This window comes from Macaca mulatta, chromosome 3, assembly GCF_049350105.2.
Source record: "Macaca mulatta isolate MMU2019108-1 chromosome 3, T2T-MMU8v2.0, whole genome shotgun sequence".
Classification (NCBI taxonomy): Eukaryota; Metazoa; Chordata; class Mammalia; order Primates; family Cercopithecidae; genus Macaca; species Macaca mulatta.
Genome location: NC_133408.1, coordinates 102,080,458 through 102,100,046, shown reverse-complemented (window position 1 = coordinate 102,100,046; position 19,589 = coordinate 102,080,458). Strand labels below are relative to the sequence as shown.

At 42.8% G+C, this 19,589-nt stretch overlaps 1 pseudogene; it reads left to right on the top strand.

Annotated features, from left to right (window-relative positions):
* Positions 1-4,050: 4,050 nt before the first annotated feature.
* On the top strand, positions 4,051-4,773 carry LOC100424545 (large ribosomal subunit protein uL14-like; annotated as a pseudogene).
* The last annotated feature ends 14,816 nt before the right edge of the window (positions 4,774-19,589 follow it).

Genomic DNA, 19,589 nt, shown 5'->3' with positions numbered 1-19,589 from the left:
GAATTTCCTTTTTTCCAAAAGGACTGAGTCATATACACAAAAGACATTCTCACTATATCCCACCCAATTCCCAAGTCTTGTTCCATTCTACATTATTTTCCTTTTGACCAGTTTCAGAAAGGTGCGCCCACTGCTGCCACTAGTAATAATAAATGAATAATAATGATGATACCTCCATAACCAACAGTAAGGTATCATCAATTGTGTCTCTGGATCAGAGGCCAGGGTAGCTTGGCAGCAGCTCAAGAAACTGCATACAAGATGGTGTTCAATGAGAAAAATGCACTCTGCAGAAATTAATGTAATAGTCGCATCTAGTTGGGATGGCAGAAAATTTGCTCATGAAGGCCATTTGTTCCACTATGATGGAGTCAGTCACATAAAATCATTTATTGTTGGCTCAAGCATGCTTTACAGGGCTGTAAAGTCAGTTCATGCTGGCCCAGGGAAAAGTCCACCTGTGGTGAATGAAAACCCTCATGGAAGTCATACTGCTCAAATTTTTGCTGTAGTTCATGCTGATGTAAATGTTGAGCAGGGAAATCCTTGAAGCTCCATGTGTATTTTCCAGTGATACTTGAGAGGCAGTGAAAAGAAACTTGCCAAACAGTGAAGCAATGAAAGCATAATCTCACGCAGGGAGGCTAAGACCATTGTCAGGTCCAGCAGAACCACAGACTGAACCTCAGTGGTGATTCTAGGGAGTTCTGCCTGTTTTGTATTTTATATACTCTTTGGCATTTGGCTTCTTTCACTAAACATCATGCTTACGAGTCATCCATATTGTTGTGTACAGCAATTGGTGTAAGTTCACTCCTAGTGTTGTGTGAATATTCCATAATTTACTTATCTCTCCTGATGTTGATGGTCATTTCCGTCACTGATAGTTTGGGGATATTATGCATATTGTTGCTAGGAACATTCTTATACATGCTATTTAGAAATATATGCGTGCAGGTGCATTTCTCCTGGTTATACATCCAGAAGTGCATTCACTGGTCCATAGGGGATGTGTCCATAATAAATAATACCAAATGATTTTCCAAAGTGAATTATGAGACTGGGTGCGGTGGCTCATACCTGTAATTCCAGCACTTTGGGAGGCCGAGGCAGGTGGCTCACCTGAGGTCAGGAGTTCAAGACTAGCCTAGTCAACTTCAAGACTAGCCTGGTCAACGTGATGAAACCCCATCTCTACTAAAAATACAACTAATTAGCCAGGTGTGGTGGCAGGTGGCTGTAATCCCAGCTACTCAGGAAGCTGAGACAGGAGAATTGCTTGAACCTGGGAGGTGGAGGTTGCAGTGAGCCGAGATCATGCCACTGCACTCCAGCCTGGGCAGAAAGAGTGAAACTCTGTCTCAAAAACAAAACAAACAAACAAAAAACCCAAAAGTGAATTATGAGAGTTCTAGTTGCTCCACATCCTCAGCAAAATTTAGTATTACTAGTTTTATTCTGGTCAGTGTTTTTTGTTTGTTTTTTGTTTCTTGAGACAGTTTCTTCTCTGTCATGGTGGCTGGAGTGCAGTGGTGTGAATACAGCTCACTGCTGCCTTGGCCTCCTGGGCTCAAGCAATCCTCCCACGTCAGCTTCTTGAGTAGCTGGGATCATAGGTGTGCACCACCATGCCCAGCTAATTTTAAAACTTTTTTGTAGAGAGGGTGTCTCTTCATGTTGGCCAGGCTGGTCTCAAAATCCTGGGCTTAAGTAATCTTGCTTCAGTGTCCCAAAGTGCTGAGATTACAGGTGTGAGCCACAGTGCCCAGCTGTGTCAGTGGTTTTACTGTATATTTCACTGATAACTAACAAAATTGAATATTATTTTATATGTTTATATATTTCTTATTTATTTGGATATCTTATGGGAAATTCAAGGCTTGGCCCATTTTTCTATTGAGTTTTCTGGCTTTTTAAAACAATTGATTTTAAGGAGTTGTTTATGTGTTCTAGATACAAGTAGCTTGTCAGATGTATATATTGAAAATATTTCTCCCACTCTTAATTTTTTCACTCTCTTAATGTGTCCTGATGAACAGAACTACTTACTTTTAATGTAGTCCAATTTATCAGATTTTCCTGATGTTTAATGCTTTTTATGCCGTTTAAAAAACTTTTTGCCGGCCGGGCGCGGTGGCTCAAGCCTGTAATCCCAGCACTTTGGGAGGCCGAGACGGGCGGATCACGAGGTCAGGAGATCGAGACCATCCTGGCTAACACCGTGAAACCCCGTCTCTACTAAAAAATACAAAAAACTAGCCGGGCGAGGTGGCGGGCGCCTGTAGTCCTAGCTACTCGGGAGGCTGAGGCAGGAGAATGGCGTAAACCCGGGGGGCGGAGCTTGCAGTGAGCTGAGATCCGGCCACTGCACTCTAGCCCGGGCGACAGAGCCAGACTCCGTCTCAAAAAAAAAAAAACACTTTTTGCCTATATTCAGCAAACAGCATTCTAATTTCTCAACTAAAAGATAGTTTTACCTTTCATATTTAGATCTATGATGTATCTTGAAATGATATTTATCATGTGATATTAAAAATATATATATGTATATATTCATAAATGTGCCCCTAATATTTATAGGTCCTGGGCCAAATGTAAAATGGAGATGCACTTCTTTTTCTTTTTCTTTTTTTTGAGATGGAGTCTCATTCTGTCGCCCAGGCTGGAGTGCAGTGGCACGATCTTGGCTCGCTGCAACCTCTGCCTCCCGGGTTCAAGCGATTCTCCTGCCTGAGCCTCCTGAGTAGCTGAGACTTTAGGCACATGCCACCACGCTGGGCTAATTTTTTGATTTTTCATAGAGATGGGGTTTTGCCATGTTGGTGAGGCTGGTCTCGAACTCCGGGTCTCAAGTGACCCACCTGCCTCGGCCTCCCCAAGTGCTGGGATTATAGGTATGAGCCACTACACCTGGCATGAGAGTTGTATTTCTTTTTTTTTTTGAGATGGAGTCTCACTCTGTCACCCAGGCTGGAATGCAGTGGGGTGCTCTCCGCTCACTGCAACCTCCACCACCCAGGTTCAAGCAATTCTCCTGCCTCAGCCTCCCAAGTAGCTGGGATTACAGGCGCCCATCACCACGCCCAGCTAATTTTGTATATTTTTAGTAGAGACAGAGTTTCACCATGTTGGCCAGGCTGGTCTCGAACTCCTGACCTCAGGTGGTCCACCCACCTGGGCCTCCCAAAGTGCTGGATTACAGGCGTGAGCCACCACACCCGGCCGAGAGTTGTATTTCAAATGACTAAATATTTACAAGATACAAATCAAACTGACAAACTGTGAAGTTAAATATATTCTATTCCCCTACTTTGACAGATCTAGCTTCACAATGTCAAAATTGAAAAATACATTCATACTCGTGTTTTTATGTTTGGAAAAATATCAAAGATTACAGAGTTTCTTTATTATTGGGCATGTCTGGGTGTTCTGTTGATGGACTGGTGTTTTTACAAGAGTGATAAACTCATTCGTAATTCAAAGTTATTATATATTTATTCCATAAAGTTATTTTTCTTAATTTTATTTTGTCTAAATCATTAATTTTGTTATCAAGATTTTGACATAATTTGTCTTCTATCAACAGTAAATATCTAAAGTATTAAAAACAAGATGTAGCTAAAGTCAAATGAACAAAATTTGAATATATTTTAATCAAAAGTTCCATATGCGTTATCCAAGTTATTCATCTTCTAACACATTCAATATCACCTATCAAAATTAAAATGCTAGGTTGAGCATGGAGGCTCACACCTGTAATCCCAGTGCTTCGGGAGGTCGAAGTGGGATGATTGCATGAGCCCAGGAGTTTGAGACCAGCCTGGCAACATGGCAATACCTTCATCTCTACAAAAAAAGAAAATTAACTTAGGCGTGGTGGTGCATGTCTGTGGTCCCAGCTACTCAAGAGGCTGAGGTGGAAAGATTGCTTGAGCCCAGGAGGTGAAGGCTGCAGTGAACTGTGTTTGAGCTACTGCACTCCAGCCTGGGAGACAGAGCAAGACCCTGTTTCTAAAAAAAGATAAGTCAATTGCCTTTTTCCTTCTTTCTGGCGTTCAAGATGTCGAAGCGAGGATAAAGTGAGTCCTCTGGTGCGAAATTCTAGATTTCCTCGGGTCTTCTGGTAGGATCCCTGCTCAACGGTGCTGAGAACACAGGAGCCAAAAATCCGTATATCATCTCCGGGAAGAGGATCAGGGACGGATGAACAGACTTCCCTGCCAGTGTGGGTGACATGGGGATGGCCACAGTCAAGAAAGACAAACCAGAGCTCAGAAAAAGGTACATCCAGCAGCGGTCATTTGAGACAGAGTCTCGCTCTGTCGCCCAGGCTGGAGTGCAGTGGCCGGATCTCAGCTCACTGCAAGCTCCGCCTCCCGGGTTCACGCCGCCATTCTCCTGCCTCAGCCTCCCGAGTAGCTGGGACTACAGGCGCCCGCCACCTCGCCCGGCTAGTTTTTTGTATTTTTTAGTAGAGACGGGGTTTCACCGTGTTAGCCAGGATGGTCTCGAACTCCTGACCTCGTGATCCGCCCGTCTCGGCCTCCCAAAGTGCTGGGATTACAGGCTTGAGCCACCGCGCCCGGCTAGCAGCGGTCATTTGACAATGAAAGTCATATGGAGAAAAGATGGAGTGTTTCTTTATTTTGAAGATAATGCAGGGGTCAAAATAATAAAGACGAGATGAAAGGTTCTGCCATTACAGGACCAGTAGCAAAGGAGTGTGCAGACTTGTGGCCCCGGATTGGGTTCAATATTGGCAGCATTGCATGATTATCTGTTATAGTTGTAAAAAAAAAATCTTAAAACCCATTAACAAGTATTTGTCCTCTGCCCCCTCAAAAATAAATAAACAAATAAATAAATAAATTTAATTAAAACATGAAGGCAGAGGTGTGTTTCTTGAGAAAAAATTAAAAAGCAAAAATAAATCTTATTTAATAGACTTTTCTTTTCTTCTTCTTTTTTTTTTTTTTTTTTTTTTTTTTTTTTGTGAGACGGAGTCTTGCTCTGTTGCCTAGGCTGGAGGGCAGTGGTGTGATCTCTGCTCACTGCAACCTCTGCCTCCTGGATTCAAGCAATTCTCCTGCCTCAGCCTCCCGAGTATCTGGGATTACAGGCACCCGCCATCATGCCCGGCTAATTTTTGTATTTTTGTAGAGACGGGGTTTCATCATGTTAGCCAGGCTGGTCTTGAACTCCTTACCTCAGGTGATCCACCAGCCTCGGTCTCCCAAAGTGCTAGGATTAAAGGAGTGAGCCACCACGCCCCACCAGATTTCTTTTTTCTTTCTTTCTTTGTTTTTTTTTTTTTTTTTTTTTTTTTTGAGACGAGGTTTTGCTCTTGTAGCCCAGGTTGGAGTGCAGTGGTGAGATCCTGGCTCATTGCAACCTCCGCCTCCCAGGTTCAAGCGATTCTCCTGTCTCAGCCTCCCGAGTAGCTGGAACTACAGGCGCGTGCCCACGAAACACTGTGCCCAGCCTAAACATAAAATATTAAAAATAAATTATTTAGGGACAGGCACAGTGGCTCACGCCTGTAATCCCAGCACTTTGGAAGGCCAAGGCAGGAGGATCACCTGAGGTCGGTATTTCGAGACCAGACTGGCCGACATGGTGAAACCCTGTCTTTACTAAAAATACAAAAAATTAGCCGGGCATGGTGGCGGGCGCCTGTAATCCCAGCCACTCGGGAGGCTGAGGTGGGAGAATCGCTTGAACCCAGAGGCGGAGGTTACAGTGAGCCAAGATGGCGCCATTGCACTCCAGCCTCAGTAACAAGAGTGAAACTTTATCTCAAAAAAAAAAAAGAAAAAAGAAAAGAAAAGAAATTATTTATTTATTTGTTTGTTATTATTATTATTATTTTTTGAGACAGAGTCTCACTCTGTCACCCAGGCTGGAGTGCAACAAAGTACTGGGATTATAGGCTTGAGCCACCACACCTGGCTGATGTTTTAAAAACGTAATGAAATATTATTTTTTAAATTTTTTGAGCAGTCTTGTTCTGTCACCTGGGTTGGAGTGCAGTGGCACAATCACAACTCACTGCAGCCTCAACCTCCTGGGCTCTAGTGAGCCTCCCACCTCAGCCTCCCAAGTAGCTGGGACTGCAGGCGTATGCCACCATGCGCAGCTAATGTTTTTAATTTTTGTGGAGATGGAGTCTTACTATGTTGCTGAGGTTGATCTCGAACATCTGGGCTCAAGTGATCTTCCTGCATTGGCCTTCCAAAGTGCTGGGATTACAAGTGTGAGCCACCAGGCCTGGTTACTTAATATTTTTGAGTGCACAGAAAACTTCATCTCCAAATGTGGCTCCCTGGTATAATGAATATTTTGAATTAAAGTCCTGTAGAGATCAACAGATGCTAGAAGAGACTTTTCCCCTATCTACATGAAGATCTGAAGGACCAACCAAGGAGAACAATTGTTCCCCACCCCACTGCTTCCTCTCCCTGCCACAGTCTCTCAATCCTCTATCCCTTCCAAAGGCAGGATGAAGTTGTTCTCTAAAATTCCTTTGTCTGACTAGAGTTCAGATCTGCCAAAGAAGAAAACAATGACCTCTGGTCCGTCCCTGATTTTTCATTAACTGAACTCTTATCACAGGAAGAAAGACTAAAGTCTCTCAACAAACCCAGACAGCCTTTTGTCACAAACCATTTTTTGCCCTGTGGACCCAACAGACTTTGTCCTAGGTCATTGTATGTTCTTCATGCCCATTGAGTGTTCCTAAAAATCATTTACTAGCCCCCTAAAATAGCCCACACTTTTCCATCTCCTCATTCCCTTCTAAAAATAAGGCTATACAAGGCTGGGCGAGGTGGCTCATGCCTGTAATCCCAGCACTTTGGGATGCCCAGGCGGGTAGATCACCTGAGGTCAGAAGTTTGAGAGCAGCCTGGCCAATATGGCAAAACCCCGTCTCTACTAAAAATACAAAAATTAGCCCAGTGTAGTGTCAGGCACCTGTAATCCCAGCTACTTGGGAGGCTGAGCCAGGGATAACTGTTTGAACCCAGGAGATGGAGGTTGCGGATATCACGCCACTGCCCTCCAGCCTGGGTGACACAGCCAGACGCGGTCTCAAAAAAAAAAAAAAAAAAAAAAAAGAAGAAGAAGAAGAAAAAAGCTATATAAGTATTTGGGCCCCATTGGGATACTGGGCAATCACTTTGTGATTCTCACCTGTACATACAATAATACATTTGTATGCCTTTACTCCAATTTCTGCTCTTTTTTTTTTTTTTTAAGAGCTGGTGAGAGGTGAAGACAGCTGGACTTCCTGGGTCTAGTGGGAACTTGGAGAACTTTTCTGTCTTACAAGAGGATTGTAAAACACACCAATCAGTGCTCTGTAGCTAGCAAGAGAGATTGTAAAATGCACCAATCAGAAAACACACCCATCAGTGCTCTGTATCTAGCAAGAGGATTGTAAAATGCACCAATCAGTGCGCTGTAAAACGCACCAATCAGCACTCTGTAAAACGCACCAATCAGCACTCTGTAAAATGCACCAATCAGCAGGATTCTAAAAGTAGCCAATCACGGGGAGGATTAAAAAAAGGGCACTCTGATAGGACAGAAATGGAACATGGGCAGGGCCAATAAGGGAACAAAACCTGGCCACTCCCCACCCCCAAGCCAGCAGTGGCAACCTGCTTGGGTCCCTTTCCATGCTGTGGAAGCTTTGTTCTTTCGCTCTTCGTAATAAGCCTGGCTATGGCTCACTCTTTGGGTCCCTGCCATTTTTAAGAGCTGTAATACTCATCATGAAGGTCCGTGGCTTCATTCTTTTTTTTTGTTTTTTGAGACGGAGTTTCACTTTTGTTGCCCAGACTGGAGTGCAATGGCACGATCTCGGCTCACCACAACTTCTGCCTCCTGGGTTCATGCAATTATCCTGCCTTACCTTCCCGAGTAGTTGAGATTACAGGCATGCAGCACCACACCTGGCTAATTTTTTATTTTTAGTAGAGACGGGGTTTCTCCATTTTGGTCAGGCTGCTCGAACTCCCCACCTCAGGTGATCTGCCTGCCTCGGCCTCCCCAAGTGTGGAGATTATAGGCATGAGCCCCCACGCCCAGCCTCTGGCTTCATTCTTGAAGTCAGCGAGACCACGAACCCACTGGAAGGAACCAACTCCGGACCCACTGGGGTCTGAAAAAATAAAAATAACAATAATAAAAAAAGAGATGGGATTTCACTTTGTTGCCCAAGCTGGTGTGCAGTGGTATCGTCATAGCTCACTGTAACCTCAAACTCCTGGGCTCTTCTGCTTCAGCCTCCTGAGTAGCTGGGACCAAGGCATGTGCCACCAAGCTGGGAATATTTTTAAAAATTTCTTGTAGAGACGAGGTCTCACTATGTTGCCCAAGCTGGCCTTGAACTCCTGGCCTGAAGGGATCCTCCCACCTCAGCCTCCCAAAGTGCCAGCATGATAGGTGTAAGCCACCACACCTGGCTTAATCTGTTTTTTGTGAGTTGATTTTTCAGCGAACTTTCTAAGGATGAAGAGGAAGTTTTCCCTTTGCCCTTATATTTTCATACAAATAAAATTATTCACAATTTGAACATTGTTAAAAGAAAAACTTCAGCTGAATTAAATTTAAAGGAGTTTAATTGAGCAATGAATGATTTGCGAATTGCACAGCCCCCAGAATCACAGCAGATTCAGAGACTCCAGGGATGCCTTGTGGTCAGAACAAATTTATAGACAAAAAAGGAAAGTGATGTACACAAATTGGAGGTGACGTACAGAAGCAGCTGAATTGGTTACAGCTTGGCATTTGCCTTATTTAAACATAGTTTGCACACTCAACAGCGATGAGTAGTTAAAGTACAGGTGCTGGGATTGGCCAAGACTCAGCTATATTGTTGCAGGTGCATACTGCTAAGTTAGGTTTTCAATCTTGTCTACCTATTAAGGTAGGTTATGGTGTGTCCATAAGGACTCAAATATAGAATTAGAGTCCTGGTCAAGCATGGTGGCTCACGCCTGTAATCCCAGCACTTTGGGAGGCCAAGGTGGGTAGATCACCTGAGGTCAGGAGTTAGAGACCAGCCTGGCCAACATGGTGAAACCTGTCTCTACTAAAAATACAAAAATTAGCCAGATGTGGTGGCAGGTGCCTATAATCCCAGCTACTCGGGAGGCTGGGGCAGGAAAATTGCTTGAACCGGGGAGTTGGAGGTTGTAGTGAGCTGAGATCGCACCAGTGCACTCCAGCCTGGGTGAGAAGAGCAAAACTCTGTCTCAAAAAAAAAGAAAAAAAGAAGTACAGAGTCCTTCTCAGGCCATGTTTACTTTGCTTTCACAATATAAAAATCAGTATCATATTTCACTGGTGTTATGTCTAAACTCACATATATAGAAATTGGTAATTTGAATTGCTTAATATTTCAAAAATATTGTAAACTGCCAGAAGCAATTGCTGCAACTACTTTACCAATTCTTCCTCCCTGATTTGAAACATGAAGGGAAGAAAACGGACACCCGGTACTGAGAAATACTTTATTATGCAAGAATATACTGCATTCCTGCTATTCGAAAGGAAGGACCTGAGAGGTAACTCGTCTTGTTTAGTACCCAGTTGCTGCTGCTCAATCCTCCCTGCACTTGGAAGTAGTGAGTCTCTGATTTTGCCAGTGACATAACCCACAATTTAACCCACGATACTCACCTCTCCAAAACTTAGCTGCTTTTGTATGTAGAAATGTTACAAAATAAATTTTAACACATTGAAAGCTAGTGTTTATCCATGTGGTCAAATTGACTTATTTTGTATAGACCTCAGAATAAAACTTGATCTCAGTCTCGAGGAACATCCTCTAAGGCCACAGACTATGTGCAAGTTGTGCCATGAGCAACCCTAGGGGTCACTATTCACAGGGTAGTACATTTGACATTTTTAAATGATAATTTTCCAGCAGATGGCAGTAAATTGTCTGGAAGAAAGGTAACCATTAAAAAGTTCTCACAAAGGTATTATATAGGCTACCAGCTATGTTGGATCATTCCTCTCCCCAGAGGTAATCTCTTATAAAAGTTTGAAGTTGTCCTTCTAGACCATATATTCACATAACATAAATATATGTACATAGAAAAATAGAAGTTTTATTATTTTAAAACTTTAGAGAGGCCAAGGCAGGAAGATCACGAGGCCAGGAGTTCGAGACCAGCAGGGCAATGTAGTGAGATGCCACCATCTCTACCAAAAAAAAAAAAAAAAAGAAACAAAATAAAATAATAGGTAAATATATAAATGAAAAAAAAAAGCTTTAAATATATAAACAGTAGTGGGGCAAAATAGGGTCTGGAGGCAGGGAACCTAAGGCCAATTCATGCTGACTTCCTAGAACTAAAAAGGAAAACCCCAACTTTCAACACCTAAGTATCAAAAGGACCAAAGGCAAACCCTTTGCAAACCACTCCTGCCCCCCACTTTCGGCCTGGCAGATGGAAAATGGAAAGTACCTCTGATTGGTTGCTTTGTGCAACCAATCAGATGTTTGCATAGGAGTGTAACTTTGTAATTTCACTTTAGCCTTTGATTGGTTGCTTTTTGCAACCAATCAGACTGATCGTTGGCCACTACTTTATTTGCATGAGGTATCCACCAAATGGCCTATGGAAAACCTCTGGAGGGTATTTGGACCCCAGAAGATCCCGCAATCAGGGCCCTTGAGTCACTGCTCCAGCTACTCCTACCCTGTGAAGTGTACTTTCATTTCCAATAAATCTCTGCTTTCGTTGCTTAATTCTTTTCTTGCTTTGCTGTGCATTTTGTCCAATTCTCTGTTCAAAATGCCAAGAACCTGACAATTTGCAGTAAAGACCCTGCACCCTTAACAAGTAGCACACTATATTTTCTATCTCGCCTTTCTCAGTATGCCTTAAAGATCTTTCAATGTAACCATATGTAACCCTGGAACTATACAATCTGGTTCAACTTTGTCAACAATAAATGTAACAAAATGATGAGTTGTTTTTCAGCTCCTAAGGACCCCCAGGTTGCAAGTCACCTAACCTGAGTATGGCCAGAAGAATCAAGCAGGCCCAGGTCCTGACCTCAGAACCAGCTGGAATGAAAAAGCCAACCACAGGCAGAATCTAAGTGCTTGGACCATGCAACAGAGACCAGATTAAAAAGCAAGGGTTGCCCTGTTTGGTTGGAGTACGGACTTTTCTAAAAGCCGAGGACCCAACATCACCTCATTGCATGATCTCATCAGACTACTGCTTCTTTGCATGAACCCAGTCAGGTCACACCTTATTTCATCTTCCTATATCCTCCATTGTTCCCCTTTGCCCATAAAACCTGCCCCAGACCCCAGCTTGAGAGAGAGATTTGAGAATTGACTCCTGTCTCCTTGCCAGTCAAGTTCTTTTCTCAAAAGTCAATGTCATATCGGCTTCTGTGTGTGTTGAACAGCTAGCCCTTGCTAATTTTAAAATCCGATGTATAATATTCCACACTATGAATATACTATGGATTATTTAAACATTTCCGTATTAGTGAACATTTAACTTGCTTCCAGTTTTTTGCTGTTACTAACTATGCTGCAGTGTCCACCCTTGTACCTATCGTCTCAGGCACATGTGTGAGGGTTTCTGTAGGAGAGATACTGAGGTAGTATTGCTGGGCCATAAGGCACATAGGAGTTTAGTTGTGATAGTGAGGTAGGAGGTGGGACTCAACTCTGGAGGAAGGGCTTGGATACCAGACCAAATTGAGGACTAGCTTAAACAGGGCCAGGGTGGAAGCAGCTTTCCATAAGATATGCCCACCAGTGTGCCGTGTCAGTTTACCATTGCCATGGCAACACTCAGAAGTTACCATCCCTTTCCACAGCAATGACTCAATGACCTGGAAGTTACCATGCTTTTCCTAGAAATTTCTGCACCAACTCCCCCTTAATTTGCATGTAATTAAAAGCGGGTGTAACTGTGACCGATGAACTACCTCTGAACTGCTATTCTGGGCACACTGCCTATGGGGTAGCCCTGCTCCACAACTGCAGTACCTCTGCTGCTGCTGTACACTGCTGCTTCAATAAAAGTTGCTGTTTAACACCACCAGCTCATCCTTCAATTCTTTCCTGGGTGAAGCCAAGAACCCTCCCAGGCTAAGCCCCAATTTTGGGGCTTGCCTGTCCTTTCAGTAGGACATTGCTAAATTGCTCTCTAAAACTGCTTTTCCAGGCTGGGCGCAGTGCCTCACATCTGTAATCCCAGCACTGCTGGAGGCTGAGGCAGGCAGATCACCTGAGGTCAAGTGTTCAAGACCAGCCTGGCCTACATGATGAATCCCTGTCTCTACTAAAAATACAAAAATTAACTGGGCGTGGTGGCCCATGCCTGTAATCCCAGCTACTTGGGCGGCTAAGGCAGGAGAATCGCTTGAACCTGCAAGGTGGAGGTTGCAGTGAGCTGAGATCACACCATTGCACTCCAGCCTGGGTGTCAGAGTGAGACTTTGTCTCAAAAATAAAATAATAATAAATAAATTTTAAAAATTGCTTTTCCAATTTATACTTTCATGAGCAAAGCATGAAACTATCTGTTGTCAATATGTGATATTCTCAATGCAAACCTTTTTTGACTTGGCTGGGTGTGGTGGCTCATGCCTGTAATGCCAGTGCTTTGGGAGGCTGAAGTGGAAAGATTGCTTGAAGCCAGGGGTTTGAGACCAGCCTGGGCAACATAGTGAGACTCTATGTCTATTAAAAAAAATAAAAAATAAAAGGTAAAACAAATTTTTTGGCCTGGAGTCAGTGGCTCACACTGTAATCTTGGCATTTTGAGGCTGAAGTGAGCAGACTGCTTGAGCCCAGGAGTTTGAGATTAGCCTGGGCAACATGGTAAAACCCCATCTCTATGAAAAATCCAAAAAATTAGCCAGGTGTGGTGGGTGCATCTGTAGTTCCAGCTACCCAGGAGACACATGGGAGAGTCACCTGAACCTGGGAGGCTGAGGTTGCAGTGAGCCATCATCACACCACTGCACTACAGCCTGGGCAACAGAGACAGAGTGAGACCCTGTCTCAAATTTTTTTTTTTTTTTTTTTTTTTTCACTAAACTGTTGAGAAATGGATTCTCCTTTTATGTTTATTAGTTATTGGTATTTTCTCTTTTGTGAGTTGTCTATTTATATTGAAGGGGTTAAGAATATGACACCTCTGGCTGGGTGTGGTGGCTCATGGCTGTAATTAATCCAAGCACTTTGGGAGGTCAAGGCTGGAGGATCATTTGAACTCAGGAGTTCAAGACCAGCCAGGGCAACACATGGCAAGACCTTATCTCTACAAAAAAAAAAAAAAAAAAAAAAAAAAGGCCGGGTGCGGTGGCTCACACCTTTAATCCCAGCACTTTGGGAGGCTGAGGCAGGACGATCACTTGAGATCAGGAGTTCAAGACTAGCCTGGCCAACATGGTGAAACCCTGTCTCTACTAAAAATACAAAAATTAGCCCAGCTACTCAGGAGGCTGAGGCAGGAGAATTGCTTGAACCTGGGAGGCAGAGGTTGCAGTGAGCTGAGATTGCGCCATTGCACTCCAGCCTGGGCAACAGATCAAGGTTCTGTCTCAAAACAAAACAAAACAAAATTATCCGGGCATGGTGGTTTGTGCCTGTAGTCCCAGCAACTTGGGAGGCTAAGGTGGGAGGATCACTTGAGCTGGGGAGGTCAAGGTTGCAGTGAGCCATAATTGTGCCACTGCACTCTAATATGAGTGACAGAGAAAAAGACCCTGTCTCAAAGAAAAAGAAAAAAAAAAGAAAGAAAAAAGAATGTGACCTTCATTCTGTTTCTTAAAAGCAGGAGATGAAATTCTCATGTGAAAGATGCAGTATTTTTTTGGGAGGCTGAGGTGGGAGGATCGTTTGAGTCCAGCCTGGGGAACACAGCAAGATCTTGTCTCTAAACAAACAAACAAACAAACAACCAAACAAACCCCCCCAAAATCCCCACAACATTCTTTTTTTTTTGTTTTTTGAGACAGAGTCTTCCTCTGTCGCCCAGGCTGGAGTGCAGTGGCGTGATCTTGGCTCACTGCAAGCTCTGCATCCTGGGTTCACACCATTCTCCTGCCTCAGCCTCTCAAGTATCTGAGTCTACAGGCACCCGCCACCACACTCGGCTAATTTGTTTGTATTTTTAGTAGAGACGGGGTTTCACCATGTTAGCCAGGATGGTCTTGATCTCCTGACCTCGTGATCCGCCCACTTCGGCCTCCCGAAGTGCTGGGACCACAGGCGTGAGCCACTGTGCCCGGCCACGCCCACAGCATTCTAATCAAGGATGGAAAGTTGAGACTGAGAAACTTCTGTACAGACCTTGTTAAAATAACTCTAAATGCTTCTGGGTCTTCATTTCCTTATGGGGGCTCCCACATCATTTAAAACTTGTATTAAATAAACTTGCATGCTTTTCTCCTGTTAATCTGTCTTATGTGAATGTAATGCTCCAGCCCAGGCTAAAAGAGGACAGAGGTGGAGTTTTGCTGCCCCTACAATACCTTCAGTGCTTGTCTCTTTGTGTATGTAGATATATATATTTATGTATATAAATAAAAATATTTATAAATATTTATTCACTATACTCTATTTTCTATATAAATATATAGAAAAATACATATCTTATAAATATATTTGTATATCTTATAAATATATACAAATATATTTATATATAGCATATATAGAGAACTATATATAGTATATATAAATATATATATAGTTGTGTGTGTGTGTGTGTGTGTGTGTGTGTATATATATATATTTTTTTTTTTGACAGGGTTTTACTCTGTTACCCAGGCTGGAGTGCAGTGGCATGATCACAGCTCACTGCAGCCTCTGCCTCCTGGGTTCAAGCAATCCTCTCAACTCAGCCTCCTGAGAAGCTAGGACCACAGGTGTGCACCACTGTGCTTGGCTATTTTTTTTTTTAATTTATTTTTTGCAGAGATAAGGTCTTACTATGTTGCTCAAGCTAGTCTTGCATTCCTGGGTTCAGGCCTCCAGCCTTGGCCTCCCAAAGTGCTGGGATTACAGGCATGAGCCACCACGCCTGGCCTGTTTATATACTGTTGAATGCACTCTACATAATATTTGAATGGTTCAAAAGGATATAGATTAAAAAGCAATCTTCCTCTCATGTTTGCCCCCACCTCATTATTTCTCCTCACCAAAGTTTATCCTTTCAGAGGAATTTCATACATATACATAGGTTGGTTGTTAGAAAAAATTGAGTCCTGTCTCTGTCCATTCACAGAAAATTGTATAAATGAGTATAAGCATACTTTCTTCTGCAAAAGTTGTCATAATGAGATTTGGATATTATGCGACTATTTATTTAGGAAAGATGAGATGTGCACTAAAACCAACAACATCAAAATCATGTTTATGAAGCTCTTTCCTACTCCGTTGCAGTCCTGGACTTAGTAATTTATATTAGTAATTTATATCTATTATTTCCTAATGATAACCCTGTTGGATAGGTACTATTTCACAGATGAGAAAACTGAGGCTTAGAGACATGAAGTAACTTGCCTAAAGAATTTGGGGATTAGAAGGAAGCTTTTCGGCGCTGGAGCCTGAGCCTTAACCACTGTACTCTGTTACCTCCACATGGTTATAGACTATAATGCACCCAATATCCAGAACTAGTACCACGTGTACAGGTACTAAAGGCTACATAGCACATGCAGAGCACTAAAGAAAACCAGACCCGCCCAAAACAAAAAACCCCAGCTCCTCCATGCAAGAAGATGGCTTCTCTACTGGTTTCTTGTTCTTTGATTGAGGGTTGGTGCCAATTATACCATACTGCCATTTATATCAAAGGCTTAGAAATTGGATGATTGGGAATGGGTTTATGTTTGATATGCTCAGTAATAGCTAAAGGTTTGTTTCATTTTTGTCAGTTTTAATCAACCAATTTATTTTTAGTTTATAATAATAAAATAAAATTCACCATTGAAACGAATGCTTTTAAAATGAAGCTTTTTTTTTTCTTTTCTTTTTCTTTCTTTTTTTTTTTTTTTTTTTTTTGGAGACGGAGTTGCACTCCGTCATCCAGGCTGGAATGCAGTGACTGATCTCAGCTCACTGCAACCTCTGCCTCGTGGGTTCAAGTGAGTCTCTTGCCTCAGCTGCCCCAGTAGCAGGGACTACAGGTGTGCACCACCACACCTGGCTAATTTTTGTATTTTTTAGTAAAGATGGGGTTTCACCATGTTGGCCAGGCTGGTCTTGAACTCCTGACCTCAAGTGATCTGCCCGCCTCAGCCTCCCAAAGTGCTGGGATTATGGGCATGAGCCACCGTGTCAGGCCTTAAAATGTAGCTTTTGATAATGCAAGAGCTTTTTTGTTTTCGTTTTCTCTTTCCCAGGAATGAAGTTACTTTGATAGAGCAGAATGAGCAAGATATCACTGCAGAGCATCCCTTGGTGGTTCTGGGGAATACTGGGCAAGGTGCCTACCTCTGCTTGGGTGTGTGCTCCTGTCAGTTATGTAAAGCCATATGAACATATAGCAAGTCACGTGGTGATAATTTCCATTATAGACACTTTAGCATTTACAGTAAGGATTGGTCTTCTTACTTGCAACTTCTGTAAGTGATAAAATGTGAGGATGTGAGATGCCCTTCGTACTTCAACTTTGAAACAAAAATTTCAACTACTCCTTTTTCAAATGTCTGAATTGTTTCCATTTGCAAATATTTTTCTGAGTAGATTGGAATCTTGTTAATATTGAGCAATCAAATAGAGGGGAAAAATGGGATGTTGACACTGATAGGAGATTCTAACGATCTTTCACAAATCCCTAATTTCAAATCTTGGTGTTCAGCGAAACAGCTTCCGATGGTCATTGATTTCTCTATAATTAGCAAATGCTACAAAATTGAATTCATCAAATAAATGTATAGTAATGGAATTGTGTTTTTCTTTGTTTTATAAATGGAGTTCATTTGAAAAAAGGGTTCGATTGCTAAAGGCGTTTGAAAAACCAGTAAATTGGATCGCTGTAGAGAGGCTACTGTAGGATTCTGAGAGTTGAGAGAGTCGAACACAGAAGGTGAGTTCCACCATGATCTGGCCAAGATGAAATGTATGGATCTTGGACCTGAGTAGATCAAAGGAAGGGATTGGGTCAAAGGAAGTGCCAAAGTTAGCACGTTTGGGGTGTTAACTAGGAGAAGAGTAGTCCACTAACAAGAATAAGGAGGTGGGTGGATGGATGAGAAGTTAAACCCCTTCGTCTTACAAACAGGTAAGGTCGCTCAAAACGTTTTTCTAGTCTTTTTTGGAGAGGCATGCATAGGTTAAATATTTTGAAAAACTGTATAAGATCGATATTTAAGAGTGGTTATGTTATTCACCATTAATCTATATTTCATTGTTTTGAAAAAACAATAATTATGATCACAATATCAGAAATCAAAATCCAAATTGTCATTTGTTTAAATTTTTTCTCATATCCCATTATTAGTTGTTTGATGAAAGATAAAAACCATCTTCCCTACATCGCAAATATTTCCTGTGGCAGTGTTTCCCAAGAAGGCAGAATCATTCATGTAAATGTAAAGTGTTTTTGAATACAATGTTATGTATATTATCAGTCAATTATAATTTCTTAACCTCAAGTCCAGGCAACTTCCATTTTCGCTCTGTGGATTTTGCAATTTTCCTAAGAGATGGTGGAAGGACGGGGGTGGAGGTGGCTTTCCTTACTGAGTGTAACTAAGTGCACTTAGCTTGGAGACAGGAGAGATTGGAGAAGAGGATCAAGTTATAATAACAGCTAAAATTTACTGAACACTTACTGTTTACCCGGCACAAGAGCTTTACCTGGGTTATTTCATTTAAACTCCACAACAGCCCTATGAAGCTGGTGTAGTAGTACATCTACCACAAATACAAGAAAGTAAAGTTTCCCAAATGCTCCCATTACAGCCCTAAATACAAAGAACTGAGAAGATATTCCATGAGACACAGAATAAAATATCTTTCCCCAGCATAAGGACATTATACCAAGAGAGGCAGAAATGGTTATAATTGTTTTTTTGTTTTTGTTTTTGAGATGGAGTCTCACTCTGTTGCCCAGGCTGGAGTGCAGTGGTATGATCTCGGCTCATTGAAAACTCCCCCCTCTATGTTCAAGCAATTCTCCTGCCTCAGCCTCCCAAGCAGCCGGGATTACAGGTATGTGCCACCACGCCTGGCTAATTTTTTGTATTTTTAGTAGAGATGGGTTTTCACCATGTTGGCCAGGTTGGTCTCAGAACTCCTGACCTCAGGCGATCTGTCCGCCTTGGCCTCCCAAAGTGCTGGGATTATAGGCGTGAGCCACCACGCCTGGCCTGGTCATAATTGTTTATGTGTTTTTGTGTGTGTGTGTGTGTGTGTGTGCCTCCAAGAGTAGTTCTTGTGCACAGAAAATATTGCTTTGATGCTATTTTTAGAATATTTGATTTGTTAAAGTTACAAGTTTAAGAGTATAATTATTCCTTAGTTTTTAAAGTTTTCCTAACTGTGTGGAAAAAGTTTTTCCTCTGCTCTCACTCCACAGTCAACATGGAAGGCTTCTGTGACCAAAGGTGTGGAGGTTTCTCCCCACACACCAAGCAACCAGTTAATTCTGCAGCCGTCACCAGCTGGGTGTTCTCTACTACAGTTCAATTCCTCTTTTTTTTTTTTTTTTGTTTTGAGATGGAGTCTCACTGTGGCCCAGGCTGGAGTGCAGTGGCGCAATCTTGGCTCATTGCCACCTCCACCTCCCGAGTAGCTGGGATTACAGGCGTGGGCCACCACACCCAACTAAGTTTTATATTTTTAGTAGAGATGGGGTTTCACCATGTTGGCCAAATTGATCTCGAACTACTGACCTCAAGTGATCCAACCTCCTCGGCCTCCCAAAGTGCTGGGATCACAGGCATGAGCCACAGCGCCCCGCCCCAGTTCAATTCTGACACCACCTACCTGGAGACAGTGTCAGATCCAACAGGTTGAGGGCTCAGTCCCACAAGATTGCCTCCTCCCACTTCTGATGACAATTGCAAGCTCCGCCCAGGCTGTTTTACCTGTGTTTCTGACTGATCGGCTATAAATTGGGGATCCCATGACCCCCTCCTTCAGTTCAAATAATTTACTAGAGTGGCTCGCAGAACTGTGGGAAACACATACATTTATCAGAAAGATGGTACGAAGGATACAGATGAAGTGATGCATAGAGCGAGGCATGGGGGAAGGGGCATGAAGCTTCCATGCCCCTCTCAGGTGGATCACCCTCCATACACCTGCACATGTTCAGCTATCCCGAAGCTCTCTGAACCCTGTCCTCTTGTGTGTTTATGGAGGCTTCATTTTGTAGGCACGATTGATTAAACCATTGCTCATTGGTGATCTACTCAATGTTAAGCTGTTCCCCACCCCACAGAAATTGGGGAATGGGGCTGGAAGTACCGATCCTCTAATCAGGGTGTGGTCTTTCCAGTGACCAGCCCCTTCCTGAAGCTACTTAGGGGCTGCCAGCCACCAGTCAACTCACTAGCATACAAAAAAAATCACTTTGGAGATTCTA